We start from the raw sequence: 17,892 nt of genomic DNA, 5'->3' as shown, positions 1-17,892 counted from the left end.
AGGGATATCATTAGGAAAAATCCAGTGCTGACTCATTGCACCCGAGGGAAGCACTGGAGATGGTGAGCACCTTTAGCAGGCTAAAACCTGCAAAAAGGACTAGTCAGGTTCAGATAAAATACCTGTATTGTTCTAGGAAAACTAAATGTTAGGTGTGCTTGAGAGCAAGGACTGGTAGCCATCATCAGAGGCATTTTTCTTGTGCATTGTGTGGGTTAACAGCCTGTTGAACCTTTGGAGCAGACATGATGGAGAGGCTGAGAGCTGCAAGCTGTTACTGCTGCTTTGGGCAACCTGAAGATGCACTGAAAAATAGGGAGATGCTGTCAAATCCTTCTGGCAATGGAACAAGTGTGTGAAGTGAAGGGAGTGGTGTCATCAGAGCTGAACAGCAGCAACATTTTGTGGCTGAAAATGATTTTGTTCTCTCAGACGATGATGCTAACATTTAAGGGGGAAAAAAGGAGCACTGCAAAGGCAGTCATTACAGATGGAGGACACTGATTAGCCTATCTAGCTTTTCCACCTGAAAATACAAGATGTACTATGATACCTCCGATGTGAACTCCACGGAAGGAAGTAAAGAAAATGTGATTACAGATATTACATCCAAATCAAATTGAAGCTGCATTAAAAACCTGAGATTACTGCACTGTTCCATGTTACATCTGAAAATAGGGTATACACCTGCTACTGACAGGCATGTAAAGAACATGCAGGGGCTTATTTCTCAGAAAACAAATTTGATCTCTGACTTGCTGCTTCACAAATCCACAGAAACAAAGGCAGGAAGTAAAATTATGGTCAGACATTAATAAATAATCATCAACAAAGCAGCTGTGTTGTTTGGGATTATTGTTTGTTTTTCTTCCTAATATTTACTTTACATTGCAACCTTTAGCAGTAAATTGTTTCAGTTTCTTTATCTATAAAAATGAGGTAATTGCTCTTATCTTCGCAAAAGGCAAATCTGTAGATAAAAGCATTAGAATTGCATGCTTCTGTTGATAAATATTTTCTCAGTTGACTTGTGGTCACTGGAACACTTTTCTGTGCTATGGTCACTCACTGTACAGACATAAATGAGTTGTTAAATCCTGACTTCTAATTTTATTGACAAGGAGAAAAAGCAACCCTTAAGCTTGTTTATCATATTTGTATATGCTGTATCTTTAAACATACATGTTAAGCTTACTTTTAAAACCATGTTTTTGGGGGGTCATGTTGTGACATATAGGAAACCAAATATCTCTTTGCTTTCTTGGCTGTGACTGCTACAAGGCAGTGAAAAAGATCACCAGACTATGACAGTGTCATGAGTTACTGCCTCTACCATGAGGGCTCTGTACACCCAGTAATCCTCATAAAAGACAGTCTATCTCATATGACTGTAAGTATCACATGGTCTGAAAAAGTGGAACTGTAATAAAATAGTGCATCTTTCAGTTCCTTTCCTTGTTATGTTACATCAAGTGGCAGAGTACAATAAATTTTAAAATAAAAAGTTGACATGAATGATTATATAGTAATAAATTAATAACAAAGACTTTTAATGCACACATAAAAAATAATCCAGCAATCACCTTCCAACAGTATTTTAGCTATTTTCAAGCAACAAAACACAGCTGGCAGCTGTTTATGAAAAGGGATCAGTGTGCTAAAATGTGCTCAGCCTGAAATAATAACTCTAGGAAAAAAATTTCAATAGAGATGTATTTTAAGAACAAAATCAAAGAAAACAAACTTACAGAACCTGAGAGTTTCAAAGGACTCTCCTCATACATACCCCTCTCCCCAAAACAAACCCAAGGCTATAAAAATTTCAGGAAAGATTTTCAAAGGCTCGGAGCTTTCAAAAGGAAGAAAGCCTCTAAGTATTCCTTGTGCATTTCAATAAGGGAATTTTCCCTAGGTCTTCCACACTTAAGTCTTTTCTATGATCACGCACCAGTTGGCATGGTCAAAGTACGAATCAGTAATATGTAACTCCGAAATATGATGCTCTATCAGCTTGGCCAATTTCTTTTCTATAAAAATGTGGCAGTACCCCACTCAGGCCCACCAGGACCTGTCTGCTGTTGGGTGTGCATGGTCAGAGCACGCTCACTGACTGTTTTCTGCATAGAAGATCCTACTTTGCTTTTGCTCCGAGACTGGCAGAATGCTCCTTGGTTTGGATGGTGGTCTATTTTAAGTTGTTGTCTGAGAGCTAATTCTTTCTGATGTGAAATCAGGTCAGGTAAATACACTCTTCTGCAACCATGAAGAGTACCTGCAGCTGCAGGGAGCTGTATGCTTGTCCTAATTCTGAAAGCCTTTGAGCAGCACGGGGACAAGGACAGCACAGGTTTAACAGCCACTTCAAAAGTTGTATTTACAAACCTCAGTTTGCAATGTAAAAAAAGTCAGAAGAAATTTTCAGAAAGCCATGCTCTCTGTTTTTTTTCCAACTTTTTCCCTCCTTTTTAATTCATTCAGCTGAACACTGTAATTGTAGTAACTAACGAGCCTTTCTTGGTGCTATTGATCGCCCAAATCTAATACTGAGTCAAGTGATCTTGCAAATAGAGACCATCTCAGAGATATTTTCTGACACTGTGCACAGTGATTTTTTCTACCCTCTGCAGGATGAGCTCCTTGCTGTCCTGAATACCTCTGAAGTCCCATCCAACTTATCATAGGGCTGGTTCAAAGCCAGCTTTGTCCTTGTGAAGAATTGATTTTTGTACTCCATGTGAGGAAGGCTCACCTGAGGAGCAGGAAGGAGGTGAAGGTTTCTAAGGAACAAAGATGTCTTGCTTTTCAAATCTTCTCCATTTTCGCTCCATTGCCCACACATATATCATTATCTGGCCTCCTACTCTCAAGATGCGAGCCATCTCTTTTATCACTCGCGTGTGCTTCTCTTCCCTTGAAAAATGGTGTATCACTAGAACAGAAGAGATAAGGTGAATAAGTATCCCTCGAGGCACTAATGAATACAGAGTATAAGGACAAGGACTGGCTCTGACACACTAGCAGCCAGTGGTTTGCACCACAGGAGTACATCATTTATCTTCCATTGTGCTACGTATTATTATACTACCTTTATCATGTCTAACACTGTACTATCTCTAATTCTAAAGAGTCCCTACCACACTGACGCATTTTAAAAACACAGCAGAAATTAGAAATGCTGAAACAAGTGGCATTTCAGACTAAGCAATAAACAACACACAGTCTTTTTTTCTCAATGAACTGCTACCACTTGGTCAGTGGTAAACAACCTGGAATGTTTTTACCCTCACCTAATGCTCATCTGCAGCCCTGAAAGAAGTACTTCTCAAAGACCAACGTGGTGCATATATGGTCCTTACAACAGCTGTGCTAGTGACCCTGCTGACCATAAAAAAGGAATAGGATAAAACTGCCTGCCCATTTCTCCTCCTTTGTTGACAGACATCAGCAACAGAGCAGAAAAAATGAACAGCCACTATCAGCCTGGAATACATTTAAATCGTCAATGTATGGGTGAAAGACACTTAGTCAACTAGCATTTGTCTACTTCTTTCATTAACAAACATGTATCACGAAGACAAATAATTAGATAATCCTATTCCTGTTTGAAACACCTACCCAGCAGACAATCATGTGACATGGAGAACATCTCATCATTATGATGGTGAAACTCAAGCAGCCCAGTTTTGCTTGAGTCCGAACCCAGTTCAAATTTCACTCTTAGTTCAATAAAAATTTTTACCTGGGCAAACTGGTCTCAGACTTTGGCAGGTATTTACCAGTTGGCAGTGCTGCAGGTTGGGTCCTGCCCTCAGACTGAGCATCTCTGGAGTGATTCACAATAAATATTGAGGTAGAACAGGTCTTGGTGCGCAGCAGGGCCTTCAGGAAAGTTTTAGCTACATCAAATGAATGTTAAATAAAAAATAAGAATAGGAAAAGATCCTGTAATAGTACTGGAATGAAAAGGGCACATATTAAAACACTGAAAATGAAAAGCAATAGAATTAGTGATATTTATCCAATCTTATATTTTCCATCTGTGATAGTTTGGGCAGATATTTCTACATGTACCACTTCAAGTTACAATGGCAAACCTTCTTTTGGTTAAACTGTTGGGGTGTTGGCTTCTACAGAGAAATAATGGATCTTTCAAGGAAAAATAAAAAAAGTGCAGACTTGATTCTTTCAAGAAACATTAGTATAGAAAATGCTAGCAGAAGCTCTGTACATGCAGCCTCTCCATGCCTGTCAGGGTGGTTACTCACCGTCAACTCCATTTTGCCTCAGAAAAAGACACATTTTACAATTAAAAGAATAATAATATGCAATCCAGCTGAGATAGGAAAACACTCTCCCTGCATTGAATGATACAATCAGAGTCTCAGTGGCTATGTGAGGATCAAAAGGCAAGACTTGAAGAAACAGGGTCTTTTAACATTCAGTTATGTGACTGCTCTGCCTGTAGGTTTCACTTGTTTGAGATGAACAGAAATTAATTCCGAAAGCTCAGGTCTTCTAGTGGTAGTTGAGATGTTGACCTTGAAATATTATGGCCTTTTTAATCAAAAAGCCATCAAGTATCATATAAGAAATTACATCTTATTAATATAATCTCACACTGAACTCAACTTTATTGTTGTGAAGATAAATTTGTAGACTGTTTTAAAAGCTACGAGTGAGGTATTCTGTTTAAAAATGCGTAATTCTAGGAAACAGAGAATCTGCATTGGGCAATATCACACTCTCCAGAAATCACAAATTATCATGTGAATTATTGCATATGATTGTATTTAACCAAAGCCAATCCTGTCAGGCTCCAAGATCATCATACAGCCACATTCACCTAAGGCAGGCAGCTCACAAAATAATAGTTTCTTTATTTTCCGTGATATTAAGGTCCTTGTCTGTTGTAACTATTTAAACTGACTCTGCAGTATAGGTGTCGTTTCAGAGATAGCATGCTAGCTGGCAACAAGGCACAAACACCAAGGGCCTGACTGCAGCCTAGCAGTGACATGAGCCTGCTTCCCTCCCTTTCAGTGGAAACAGTTCAGATCTGCTTCTTCTGCAACTCCCCTCATACTGACAAGTTGATGATACTGGAGCCAATATTTCACAGAATCGTAGGATGGTTTGCATTGGAATGAACTTTAAGACCACCTTTTTCCAAGCCCCCCACCATGGGCAGAGACACCTTCCACTAGATCAGGTTGCTCAAAGCCCTGTCCAACCTGGCCTTGAACTCTTTCAAGGGTCGGACATCCACAACTTCTCTGAGCAACCTGTTCCAGTGCCTCATCACCATCATCATAAAACATTTCGTCCTATATCTAATATAAATCTACCCTATTTTGGTTCAAAAAGTCCCTCTCCACCTTTCTTGCAAGCCCCCTTTAGTCATCGAAAGAGTACAATAAGGTCTTCCTGGTCCTTCAGTGTCACACCCCTAGAACAATCTTTGACCAGCAGTTCAACATATAATTTAAGATGATTTTGCACCATCCAGACACTATAAAACAAGGGTTCAGATAACTGGAAGTGCATTTGTCATAATGACTGAATTATGGTACTTTAAATGAAAATTAGCTTTGTCCCAGATTGCAATAAATACAGAAGCTTGAAGGTGGTGAGAACAATATTAGGGCAGAGGAAACTCATCCTGGGTCAGAGCAAATATCCCTCCAGCATGGGGCTGCTGCAGCAGTCAGCACCAGATGTTCAGGAAAGAAAGAAGGAAGAATAGTGATGCTTTCTCCCTTTGCCTCCTGCAGCTGGCAGCCTAAGAGCTGTATCTGTTAGCCAGTGATGGATCTGTCCTCCATGAATACTTTCTTGGACTCACTTGTACTTCTGATTGCACAAATTCACATGTCAAATGAATTTGAAAATTAATTCTATATTTTTTTTAAAGACAGTTCTCTCTGTTTTAAATCTCTCTCAGTGGTTGTTCTTTTGCAAGAAAGCACTGAAATTTACTCTCTATTCACTAACTTAATATAATTTGTGGATTCCAGGATGCTATCTCCCTCAGGAGCGTTATGAAGTATACACTTCCTTTAAGACACTTTTATGATGACACTCTATTTAATTAGGTAAAGAGCTGTAGCCCATTAATCTATCCTCATACGTAATCAGCTTGCACCTGATATAAGGACCTTTACTGGTTCATCTCGATCTTTCTAGAGATAGAGAAACCCTGAATTTCATGAAATATTCAAGATATGGGTGCACCAGATATTTATCTTCTAACATTTTTCTGCATTTTTATTTTTGTTCTTAATATTTAATAATTTTTAGACTAGGTTTGAACACTGACCTAGTACTTTCCAAAGCAATGAAGATGTGTCTGATGTTGATTTTAATATCTTTTTTTCTGAACAAGAACAGAGGGTACCAGTGTGCCTGTACCCTTAGTTCTTTTGTTCTATGCAGGTAACCTGGCATTTATCTACAAGTGCTTTTCTGCAAATTTGCACCCAGTCATTAGTTTCATGTAAGACTTTTACTTGCAACTCTGCATTCAGTAATCCAGAATAACTCTCTGTCACCAGCAAGCTTTATCACTAGCCTAATAATTTTCTTTGTAATTATAAACTGCATAGGTGTCTGTTGAATAGCAGCCTTTTTATAGGTACCATGCACATCCTCTAAGCATTCAGCATTGAGTCCTTCAGTGCTTTCACACTTGGCTACTAGCATTTTACCCTTCTCCCTTCCAATTTTCCTTAAGTTTCTTTCTTTCTGGTAGTAAACTTTTATGCAGACAATTTTTTAAAGCGTTTTTGTTCCTAGCAGGTGGTTCGATTACAGTCACAGTAAATTTAGTGAGAGAATGTGGTTCTTGCACAATTACTTATTGATGTGTGCCTGATGTACTGTTTCAGACTAATAAGAGTTGTTTCCCTTTTGGGGGTTCTCAAATTAATCTTTCCAAGAGGCTTCATGCCCCTGTGTACCATTTACACAACCTACATATGGAAAATTGCAGTTTCTCAATATTGTGTTTTCTTCCTCCACTGCCCCTGCAGTCTCTCTTAATAATCTGTGGCCATTTTCTCCAAGTTTATCAAAGAGTTGATCATACATCCTTATTATTACACTGGTCTCCTCTGTAGCTATCTACCTAGTCTTATTTCTTCCAGAAGTTTAACCTCATGCCTTTTTTGCCACACAGGAATATTCAGAGCTTTTTAGCTGTTATGCAACCCTTGTAACAAAAGCTAGAAAAACCCCTTAAGGGCTTTAATGAACACTTTATCATTATCATACTAACCAAACTCAAGCCATGGTGAGGACAAGTAGGACCACATTCAATTTTTCAAACTTCTAAAAAAAATTTTGTTTGGGTTGAGCACAGGTTGTTGACCAAAACCCCCAACAGCTCTTTGCAGTAGCAGAGCCTTGCTTCATGGATTAACAGTTGTTACAGATCAAGCAGCCTTTGCTTTTTGGCAATACATTCCCCTAGTGTACCAAAAAGTCAATCCAAATTAATTTTGTACCATGTACTGCTCATTCCCACTGCTTTCGTTTAAATTAAAGACTGAAAGTTTTTCTATAACTGAAAAATACATAATGCAATTTTATGTTTCAAATGGAGAAGGTGAGGAGGAAAGAACAGTTCGGAGATTCTTCTTTTCTTCATTTCATAAGAATGCAATTAATTGCTCCTTTTCTTTATTGAATACTGTGACTAATCTTACTAAAAAGGATTATTTAGAACAAGCAGACAATGCTAGATACATTTTTGTGTCATTCAGCAGTCTTCAGAGAACAAAACTGAAAGCAGCAACAACTTTTTCTAAATATTTTTTACGAGTCATTTTCAAAATTAATATTTTAGGTCAGTGATTCAATTTAAACCCTGTTAAATGGCAAAAAGAGGTCTGTGTAATCAGAAATTGCTTTTCTCTGTCCAATTTCCTTATTGAAGTCAAATCCCCGTGGAGACATTTGGAAAGTAATTAAGGATCACAGAATTTTATCTCAGAGACTCTTTTGTATATATTGTATATACAATTCAGATGTCACTTTATCTCTGCCAGCTGTAATAATAGGAACAATTGGAACATATATAAAGGCATGGCTCTAAGCTAAATATTATTTTATTTTTTCCATTATGGTGATATAAAAAATAAAAAGGGGAGGAAAAATATTAATATACCAAAGAATTATTTAAAAGCATTACTGAGTAAACTTCAAACAGTGGTTTCATGAAAAGCTTTTTCCTATTAAAAACATAACTCATAATTACTTAGGTTAGAAAATTTGTTCCCTCTTTTTTTTTGCATTTTATGGTTAACATTAACAAATAAAGATGCTACCATTATAAAACCCATAATAATCATGGAATTTAAATAACTTATTAAAGCCTTGATTCAGGAATCATATGCTTTATTTTAAGCATTTGAGTAGCTACACTGGTTCCAGCAGGATTACTTCTGCATTTATTAAAGACAATCCTGAAATGCTTGTCACAGCAGCATAGAAGTGGGGACATCTATAGCTAAAACAAGGAAAAGTGGGCAATAAAATAAGGTCAAGTAGGGCAATTCCCATCAAATCTCCCCTTCCACTTACTTTGTGCTATCCTCAAGGTGCCTACCCTGGATTACTTCTCCCCACAAGAGCAGTGTGGCTTTGCCTGGAGCTGCTGCCCCAATCTCACCGGCTGCAGTACCTCTGGGGTTCACCCGGTGGGCTCTCAGAGGCGGCTCCGTCTGCTCTCAAGTACCATTTAATCTTGCTTATACACTTTATATTAGTCAGTCATTACACTGAGAGAGAATAATGGAGTCAGCTGCTGCCTCTCCTCCCCTCACAAATATGCTTCTAAGTGCTGGTCTACAGGGTTAGGCTCCCACCTCCTCTGGGCTATTTGGCTGCAGGTTTCAAGGGACAGTGGTGGTAGTTTTCTCCTCCCAGTGCAAATGAGTGTTGAAGGAATGGTGCACCTCCCTGAGTAATGGAAATGAGGGCTTGAAACCCCTCCAGCTGAAAAAGGAGATGAATTAAGCTCTCCTGCTTTCTGGATGAGTGCTCTGAGGACTTTGCTGTACTGGAAAGGGAAAAGAAGCAAAATCTCTGCAATAGTCTGTTAGACACCAACTCCAAAATAGACCTTGACACAATGGATCTTTATTTAAATGTGCACCCAGGACAGGTGCCTGAACACTATTTTGGATCTGTTCTGGATCTCAATGTCTTACTCAGCAAGACAATAAGCTTTTGGTAAGCGGTGTGAAACACCCATGCTTGGGAGTCTGCTCTCAGGTAATGGCACAAGCCTGCCAAAACCATCATGTCGAAGCTGCTCAGCCATCCCTCCTTCCTGACCCACACCAGTGTTGCACTGTACCTCAAGAGAGAGGAGGAAACTAGCCTTACAAAAGCAGCTTGTACAGCTGGTAAGAAGTTGCCACCTCTTTTATAGACACCCAACAGCTGGTCAAGACCTCACAATGAGCTAACATGTTGTTAAGACAGATAGACTGTCAACGTGAAGACAGTGATAAGACCACAGATTGTGGTCTAAAATAAATTATTATATTTAAAAGTGATAAGCAGGCTGCTGGCTGTTACTGTGAAAATTAAACTAAATGTTTACTGTATCGGGTGTATTTGGAGTTTGCACCAGTTCTGCACTCCAGTAACTTAGAGCAGCAGAGGGGGACCCTAAGGGACAGAGTTACTTCTGCTGAGACATATGATTTTTTAAGCAAAAAAACAAACCAGAAGGAGTCTCGTTTTCTGACCTGATCTCATCCTGACATAATAGTATCATCCACTGGAAATAAACTTAGGGTATTTTTGATAAATCAGTTATAACTCACATGAAAACATCAATATAAGGAACACAGAGCTCCTGATTTAGTTGAGTAAGATAGAAATCCTTGCTTTTGGTGATAATTGCCCCAACAGACAACACTGTCATATGATGAGTCCAGAGAAAGCAACTGCAGGAATGACAGATAAAGCCTGCAGCTCCTACGGAGCTTCTTTGCATGTATAAGAATTTATGATTACTAGCTTAGAAATAAATGTATTATTCACTTTAAAAAAAATACTAACAGTGGTGAGGCCAAAGCTGAAATCAGGGCTAGCAGATGTCTCAGATGAAGCAGACCAGACTCTCTGGGTCATCTCGTCAAAAACAGAAAATCCCACAATGGGTGGTATTTCTCCTTTGTCTCTAAGACCCATTGTGATATTCAGATTTTGTTAATATTTTGGACCTCTAACTTCCACCAAGGAGGAGGCTTCACTGCTGTGAGAGGAGCTGTATTAACAGGAGACAGCAAATGGTTATAGGAGAGTCAATGGATCTTTCTCAAAAAGGTCAGGTGGCCTTTACATTACAACAGATGCAGAAAAATAGAGGTTATTCATTTACCATGTCCATGGAAGAATTAAACCCTTGGCCCAGATGTTACCCGAATTCCTCCAACCTGCTCTTGAAAGCTTCTTAATATTTGAGGTAAATAACCTTTGCTGCAGAGTAAGATGATTATTTTTACTTCTCATGTCAAATAAAGAACAGCTTTCTCTACAAGTCATTTATATATTTGAAGACTATTATGTTTCCTTCAGTATTTTATTTTTTCTCTTTCTTGGCTAACCAAACCAAATTCCTTTGGCTTCTTCTAATAATTTAGATTTTCTAAACATAGGTTATTTAAAATGTATCCATATATATTGCAAACTTTCTAAGGCATGGTCTGCAAAAGCAGACATGATATTCCACCTAGTATCTCAAAAGTACCAAGCACGGGAGTGTAACTCATTCTTCTGACTTCCACGAAACTGCTCTGCCACCATACCCAGACGGTTTGCCTGACTTAGTAACAGCATGACACTACTTGCACATTTTTGGCCTATGGTCCATCTTACCTGGTCCTTATTTCTCACTTTTTTCACTGAATGTTTCCTTGTTGAGCATGGTACATCCCTCTCAATGGTTTCTCTATCTCTTCTTGTTGATTTCAGAGAACTCTCCATCATTTGCGTGTCAGCTCCCATCCTTCAAAAGAATTCCAGCTCTTCCTACATAGGAACCATTCACAAATGATGCAGTATGCTGTCTCACAGGAATCAAAGTTATTAATTAAAATTCTGCATAGAAACAGAAGTAGGGTGGATCCCAAAAGTATTTCCTTTGAAATGTGTCCTGTTTGGTGAGTGAACTGAACCACTGATTCATTCTGATACTGATTATTTTTTTCCATATTCTTAACTCCATTTACTTATTTTACTTGCAACAGACATGAGAATCAAGATATATCATGCCTTCTCATGCTACCTTGTCTATTGATATGATTACCCTGTCAAAACTAGCAAACAGATTGGGTTGCTCCTGACAAATACATGTTGTCTGGTTCCCATTACATCGGTATTTTGTGGCTTTAAACAATGTAGTTTTAAACAATTTATTCTATTTAAATTCCTTATTCTACTATCCTGCATAAATCTAAGTCAGACTGGCTTCTTTTTGATGCCCTTTTTCTCTTTTGAAAACAAGTATTATTTTTGCTTTTCTTCCTTTCTGAAGATCTTACATATAATCTGCTAGTTCACAGTAGTTTAAGATTAATTTAATGATTTCTTAACTATTTGTGTAACCTAATTTATCTAAATATTCTTTAAGATGTTATTTTGCTTTTATAGTCCAAACTCCTATCCTCTGGTTAAAACTCTACTAACTTGTTGATAACTACTACTGGCTTTTTGCAAAGACTGAAGAAAGATGCAGCTTTCCCTCTCATCTGTTATTTGCTCTTCTTTTTCATTTTTCTCTTGCTTTGTATATAGTTATAAAACCTCATCTTAGTTCTAATTCATGTTATGCTGTAGATATCCTGACTTTGGTTCTTCACACTATGCTGTTATTGATAGTCATGATTTTTGATGATTTCTTTTCAATTTCTACATCATTAAAGAGTTCCTTTCATACCAGACCTTGTTATACTCTGGTGTCCACTGGGACGTATTGGTTGTTGTGCCTTAACATTGCTTCTTTAAGGAAATGTAATTTTCTGACCACAGAGCCTTTTTGTTGGAAAAAGTTGAAAAACTGTTAGAATATAATCCTGATTGATCCTTAGGAAAAATGGAATATAGGAGAACTGCCAGGTAGTGATGCTATACCTAAACTTTGTGTTATGCAGTAATAACCGAGGTTGCATGGAAATATGAAGTTTCTTTACAGCATAAAGAAAATATGTCATTGTGGCAGGGCAATGTTGTGCCCATTTTAATTGGCACAGTGGTGCAATGTAACTACACTGATATGATCTGATATTAACACTTGGTTTCTTCTCGTTCAGTGTCTCATTGAATTTTACCATAAAGGCAGAACCTTATAGATAAAGAAACTTTCCTGGAGCTTTCATTTTGAAATTCTTTTCTTCTCCCAAGAGATTCTTCTACTTTGTAAACTTTAAGAATTACAGTATTTGCAATAACACAGACCATTTTCTCAGACAGTGTAAATTAGAGGACTATTCACGTTTATGACTCCCCTCACTTTTTCTGTTAAATTACCACATGACTAAAAGATCACAGATTAAAGCAGAGTTAATTTTCACATATTGGTATTAACACCAAGGAAAGACTTTTGATGCTCTTCACTTCCTTTTTTCCCACTTGGCTGAAGAGTCTGATCAGATATTTCAGTAATATAAAATAATTTTACTGAATTGAGTCCTAATACGACAGGAAAATATGATGTCTTCACCCTTGCATTTGGAGGAAAGAAATCAAATATCTAAAGTAACAGAAAAAGCTTCTTCTTATCCCTTACCCAACTCAGAGTCCAAGAGCTCAGTATATAAAAGGTTCTATTAACACAGAACAAATTTTTCCATATAAAGGAAAAAGCCACCTTGACAGAGGTAAAGTCATGATAAAAAAGACCTAATCCTGCGTTATGATTCAGAACAATTCCTTAGTCAAAATGAAAACATGAGTGCCAGTCCTCTTTCCATTACTGCAAGTGGCAGAAATCCTATTTATTTCAGTAATACAACAATGGCTTCATCATGCTATCAATAAAAAATCCATCAGTATATGGCAAAGGGAATGATTTCTGTTGTTCGGTGATATTAAATCTCAAATAAAATTATACTATGAATACACTCGAAAAGTGAGTATGATTTCTCTCTAGGCAGTGAAAACATTGTGGAGTGAATTGAATACTCAAAGTGCAAATTTGTTCCGTTAAACAGAAAGTCAAGCATTTGAAAGCAGCACATTTTCAACTTTTGCTAATGTCTCTAGATTTATTTCTTGTCAGCATAGGTTATTCCAATCAAGGAACTGGCAAAAAAACCCTTCATAATATATGCATATGCAATAGGTGCTAAGTATACATTAAAATCATCACGCTGGGCTTGATGCTCCTCTTCTGTAGCATTTTCTGCTACAGACATGGCTTTAGAAGACTTGCAGAAATTTCTTGCCTCCTTTGACAGACTCCTGAAGATTGAGAACACATGCTATACTAGTATTATGTTATATACTAATATATTTCAACATATTATTTGAAGCTTTATAATGTATCTGAACCACAGTTTCAGCAATAATAAGGAAACACATTACTATTCACAATTTGTGACAGTAAAGACTTTAACAGAAATAACTTTGTAATTTGTAGCCATATTACAGAGCTGAAAGGGCTGCAGTCAATAACTGCACAGTTCTACCTGCTGCCCAAGTGTCCTTCTGGATTCCTCAGTGATTCTAGCTTCTCACATAGCAGCCATGCAAATGGGGCTTTCAGCTTGCTCTGGATTGGAAGGTCTATAGTTCTACATCTCCAGCAGTTACCTCAGCCCAGCTATTCTTCTTTTCTGGCTGTTCACAAGTACTAGTGGGGTACAGACTCCTTGAAATTGGACAATTTCTGAACATTTCTGCATACCGTTGTCAACAAATCTGGCTTGTCCTTCACTTATTTACCCTGGATTTCCAGAAAATCACAAATGACCTTTGGATTCACAATGATTGTTACTCCGTCTGGGCAAAGGATGTGAAAAGCCAGTAATAAAGACTGTTAGCTATTGATCATGTTTCTTAAAACATGATTGAAAAGTTTTCAGATGGTGTAGCTGGTTCCCAGCCCCATAACCAGATGTAGCAATGAAAATAATGTAAACTCAAATTTTCATCAAATGCCAAATGGACCTGGACTTGAAAAGTAAAGTCCTTCAGTGCTTAAAGGAAGGTCACACGAGACAGGAAGAAGAGACTGTGCCAAGATACTCACTGACTTCAAGAGATGCGAGATATTAAAATTTCACTTTGATTTAACAAGGCTTAGAGATCTTCATATTCCTTTGGTTGAGAAAGGGAAAATCAAATTTGCTGAGCACTGTAATTTGTTTCATTTACAGTGCTGTCCAACTTGTAATCAATATAAGCTTAATACTAAACTTTTAAAAGGTGGTTGAGTAATTTCAAGACTCCTAAAAAACAGGAACCCTCAAAATTTAAAAGAGAAAAACGTAAAGGCTAAAGATACCATTCAGCATTTACTTTAAAAGTGGCCAAAGACAGGTAGTTCCTCCATTGTTAACTTAGGATGAAAAGAGCAATTAACAAAAAGGAAAAATCTTACAAGAAATGAAATCTGAGGTTATTTAATGAACATTTTATTGAGGCAATTCCACTGAAATGATCACTTCTGCTTGCTTTGTCATGAGCTTCTTGTTCTTCCTCCTCCCTGCTGAAACATGTCTCTCTGCAGTGAACGAACAGGTAACTGATTCAGCTAAAAGCAACCTTTCTTTTTTGCTGTGTTACTTTCCAACTGGGTCAGTGCCATGGTCATCCTTATTAATAAACACACAAATGATTGTGGTGGCTGACAAACCATGGAACGTGGGAGTAAATGCAGTGTTTGCAAAAAAGCAGAAGGATTTAATATTGAGCTTTGAATATGCTTAGTGTTCCTAAGCAAGCTTTGTTGTATCTCCTTCCTGACGGAGCCAATATTTCAAATTTCTGTCATGTGATAAGGCACAAACAAGTCTCTCCTCCTCTGTTTTTCACATTCTAGTTCAGCTGTGCTTGGACTAGAAAAAAACTTAGCTCACATCTCTGTTAATTACCCATTTTGGAGTTTTTCACTGAGTTTGCCATTATACACATTTCTTGTGCTAATACAGATTTATCTGGTCTACAGAACCTCAAATATTCTGTTGGACACTGAAAAAATCTGAAATCTAGAAGAGACTGTGATACCAGCCAAAGTGATTTAGGCTTTCTAAAGGTCTGACCTATAGACACGGCAACACATAGAGCTTACCAACAATGAACAGAACAGCATCAAAGCATTCGCTTCTGTAAGGCAGACACAAGTTATGGCATACCGTTGCTTCATGGCCTCCATTTCATTCTGACCAGTGGGAAACAGTAGTCACAATCCAGTTTATAGACTTGAGAATTGATGTGAAGGTGTTTGCGATTTCCTCAGCCTGAAGAAATAAGTAGAAAGGAAAAACATTAGCTGTCTGTACAAAAGAAAATGTATTCCTGACATATGTCATGATGTATACCCTTGACTGGCCTAATAGCTTGAAATTCTCCACCCATTTTAAAGGAGATACATTTGCATTGAAATCCAGGTTATTTTTTATTATCACAGTACAATGAGCACAGACTGCTCTCTTCTGTCTAGCAGGCTCTCTGCTGTGTGACAGGAGGTGCTCAAGTGAGATTGCTAGAGAACATTTACCTTGGCCTTCCCACCACATACTGAATCAAAAATATTTATGGTAATGATGCTACTGCAATTCTGCTTGTAACAGACTCAAAATGGTAAGTGAAGGCATCATGTAGTGGAAGAAACGCTCATAGACAAACTAGACTGCTAAGCAATTAAGTCACTATTAGACCAAACCATTAAATCTACTGTTTGTTGTTCTAACTGCTACTAATTGCTGTCACCATGACAACAGTGGACATTCTTTTTCTGATATCTCCAAGTAGTTTCCTTTTCATAATGAAGCCTGCCACAAAATTCACACCTTCCCAACTTGAAATACTTGTGTTGAAATAAGGACAGACACTTTTACATAAGAGCAACTTTAATGTCAGCAGTAAAATGGATCTTATCTAAATTTTTGATATTTTCTCTGCAGAATTATCTGGATTGTAACACAAAGTGCATTTTTAAAGTAAATTACTAATTTAAAAAAGCTTGCCTTCTCACTTGCATCATAAAATTCATAGTTCAGTTTAGTCAGGGAGGTAAATGTATCAGGCTAGAGTAATACCCTATGCCTCGTGCAGACTTTAGTTTATATCCTGTTTATGGCTACGCTTACATCAATATTAGCCTTGGTCAGAGCCCAGATTTTATCTCTAAATAATTTTTTTCTTTAAAGGAAAATAATTTTTTTGGAGCCTTTCAAAGATTTGAGTTCTATATTTAGGTTACAGCCATCCTATAGCATCTATTGTGAAACCCTATGTGGGTCCCTATGGTTAGTAAAGAGCCTCCTAGCCCCATCAATCTGTTATGCCATTTGAATGGGAGATGAATCCCTGCTGAGCTGCAAATAGAAGTCTGCTCCGAACTGCTTGTCTAATATTAACTGCTGATACCATCTCCCAGAAATGAAGGAAAGATACCCATAGAAAAACTGGAGCTGTCTCGGTCCTTCTCATGTCTTACTTCAGCACCAGCTGAGAAGAAGTTCTGTGAAACGGTGCCAGCACTTGGTTAATATTAGACTCTATTTTCCAAGGAGAAAACACAGGAAGAGGACTACCTCAGAGCTCTGTCTGGAGGAGAACTCCAGGACTTTTTCTGAGTTTGGCTTTTGGAGGAAGAGCTCCTATATAAACCAAGCAACAGCTACTAAATAGATTTTCTCTAATCCGACACCAGAGGTTGTTTCCCAGGGATGGAGGGGCAGAGGAGACCCCTGCAGGCAGATTCCTGTCCAGTGCCGTGGCACCACACTTGGTAATTATGTTTCACATGGAAACTGTGTCTGACCACGGACACCAGAACAGACTGACAGCAGTCTCTGCAGGCCAAAGCCCATGAGCCAAGACTGAGCTTAAATTACGATTTTCACAAAGTCCAAAGTCTGTACTATTGGTAAAAATTCAGTGTGCTGGTTCTTTGTGTGTGCTTTATTTGTTCATATTGTAAACATTGTGAAATTTGCCAAGACCTTCTAGGAATATATTTCCCAGCATTGAGACTGTGATAAACTGGGAAAAGTATATGGTAAAGTTTGAATGACACACAAAAAGTTAGCGTGATTAGTCCAACCTTTAGTATCTTTTCTCTTTCCCAAATGTTCCTGTGCTGTAGAGGGGAGAGAGTACACATATGTGTTGCTTGAAAGGATTGCAGATCCTTTCAAAGATATTTAGAAGTCTAGCCTAAACATATAGAAATGGCGGGTTAATGCTCAGACCAACCAACACGTATCCACTTGGGGTGTAGGTGATGAAGCTAGTTCAGAGGCTTCCCTCCCACTGTTTCGATATTCTCAAGCCTTTGAGGAATTAGAAACTGTCACAAATAGTTGTTTGTCCCTAAGGACTCAGGACTGTGTCAAGATACTTGCTTCAAACTGGCCACACACAATACATAGGTTGTAAGAGTTTAATAATATTTCAAAGAATTATCATATCAATACACAACATTAGCATCCACTCATGACATCTTGATAAATTTGACTTCAATTTAGTGCTTCATTTTTTTATTCAGTTTCATCTACTCAATACTGGGAAAAGTCAAATTGTCATCATATAGCTATGCATGGTGGACCAAAGTAGGAAGCAAATTGGATGGTCAGTCTGGCCATTTTGATGCTCAAATATTTATCTGCCACAGATATTATTTGATAGAAAGAGAGAACATACTTAGACTGC

Source organism: Chiroxiphia lanceolata, chromosome 2 (assembly GCF_009829145.1).
Source record: "Chiroxiphia lanceolata isolate bChiLan1 chromosome 2, bChiLan1.pri, whole genome shotgun sequence".
Taxonomy (NCBI): domain Eukaryota; kingdom Metazoa; phylum Chordata; class Aves; order Passeriformes; family Pipridae; genus Chiroxiphia; species Chiroxiphia lanceolata.
This window is presented reverse-complemented; position numbering follows the sequence as displayed.